The 2,104-nt window shown below is 45.2% G+C and overlaps 1 pseudogene; it reads right to left on the reverse strand.

The window, feature by feature from the left end:
- Positions 1–1,137: 1,137 nt before the first annotated feature.
- LOC142448653 (non-histone chromosomal protein HMG-17 pseudogene) lies at positions 1,138–1,542 on the reverse strand (annotated as a pseudogene).
- Positions 1,543–2,104: the final 562 nt, after the last annotated feature.

Raw genomic sequence — 2,104 nt, forward strand, 5'->3', positions numbered from 1 at the left:
TCCAGGTATCGCCATTCTCACCACTGGTCCTGAAGAGGTCATCTGTCCTGGATTCCCTGTTTCCAGTTCCTATCTGTACCAATGTGCATCCTCTGGTCTAGCCAGATCTTTAAGGTAGAATTGGGATCATGATAGTGGGGGGAGGAAACATAAGAAGTAGAGGAAATTTGTATATTTCATCATTGCTACCCTGCAACCTGACTGGCTCGTCTCCTCCCCACGACCCTTCTGTAAGGGGATGTCCAGTTGCCTATAGATGGGCTTTGGGTTTCCACTCTGCACTCACCCTCATTTACAATTATATGATTTTTTGGTTCTTTGATGCCTGATATCTGGTCCCTTCTAACCTCATGGTCACACAGGCTTCTTCCATGTGGGTTTTGTTGCTTCTGAGCTAGATGGCTGCTTGTTTACCTTCAAGTTTTTTTTCCCCAAGCCAAATTGTATCCAGCTTTATTAAAGATACTTTTCATAAACAATCATGGTATTCAGGCAGGACATGGGCAGACGATCGTTAACAGCATATAACAACTTTTAAACTCCCTTCTTCAATGGACTACCACAATGAGAAAGCCACTGTAAAACCCACTGAAGTCTTTAGCTGGTGCGCTGACCGGGGAAGGTTTAGTGAGGGTGACATTTCACATTGAGCATGTTGTTTTAACAACTTTTCATGAGCCGACCCTGATGTTCAGAAAATGAAATGGACACGGCAGAATTGCCATCTGAACAAAGGGGGCGCTGCTCTTTTGAGGGATGCCATGAGGATGGTGTCACTGGAAAATCCAGATCGCCGATAAACTAACAGCCAATGTTTTGAGGTCAGGTCCCAAGAGGTGTCTGAGTTTGTGGAGTCAAGTCTGTGCTGAAGGCAGAGGGGAAAGAGAAGAAGGGGTGGAGGATGTCAAAACGCAGCTGTATTTTCCCCCTCACAAGGTGTGTGTGCCAAGGTGGCGAACGTGGGTTGTGTCAGGGAATCCCCCCTCCTCCTGGAACCCCAGAGGGAGTCTCTCAAAACTAGCAGGGCAAAGTGTTGTTTTTCACTCCATCTAGCTTTGGAGACAGCGTATTGACATTTGTCCCCCCTCCAAAAGACAACAATGAAGTGTTCTGTAAGTAAAACAAAATTCTGCATTTTTATAAAACTTGATAAAAATAGTATTTCAAACTGTACAGTCACCAGAAGTACACAGTTATCAAAAATGCACACACTTCACTTAGCATCTCCAGCACCTTCAGCTCTCTGTGCCTGGTCTGTTTTGGCATCTCCATTTTCTGCAGGATTGTTCCCGTCCTTGCCAGCATAAGCTTTCCCCTTTTTCCCTTTAGGTACCTTCTCTCCTTTCTTCGCAGGGGCCTTTTTCGGCTTAGGCTCTGGTTTTGGAGGAGCGGGTTTAGCAGATAACCTTGCTGATCTCCTCTGAGGTTCATCCTTCACCTTGGTTTTATCTCCCTTAGCATCCCCTTCAGCCTTTCTCTTGGGCATGGTGACAACAGCGGCGGGGCGCAGGCGCTGGACGAGGGGATGCGGCGGCGCGCAGTCTCTGGTCGATCCAGGGGTCTTTCTCGCCTCTTCTTCACACTGCTCCTACCTTCAAGTTTTTAAGACCCCAGATGCTATATCTTTTGATAGCCAGGCACCATCAGCTTTCTTCATATTTGCTTATGCACACATTTATCTTCAGCAATTGTGTTGGGAAGGTGTGCATCATGGAATGCCAATTTAATAGAACAAAGTGTTCTTGCATTGAGTAAGTACTTGAGTGGAGGTCCAATGTCCATCTGCTGCCTAATACTCAACCTATAAATATATATGCACATAGATCTATTTCCCCACCATCCTATATAAATATATTTACATATGTACATACCCGTATTTAGACCTCTATAAATACCCTTTGTCTCCTATGTAGCTCTTTCCTCTATTTCCTTTAACTTTCCTCTTGTCCCACTATCATGCTCAGCCTTAGGTAGCAGATTTACTCAATGCAATACACCGATTGATCTCTTGGCTGCTGTCACTTCTCTGTCACGTTGTTGTACTGTGATGGCTTGTGTGGTGCTGTGATACTGGAAGCTATGTCACTGGTCTTTCAAATATCAG

This window comes from Tenrec ecaudatus, chromosome 5 (assembly GCF_050624435.1).
Source record: "Tenrec ecaudatus isolate mTenEca1 chromosome 5, mTenEca1.hap1, whole genome shotgun sequence".
NCBI classification, from domain to species: Eukaryota; Metazoa; Chordata; class Mammalia; order Afrosoricida; family Tenrecidae; genus Tenrec; species Tenrec ecaudatus.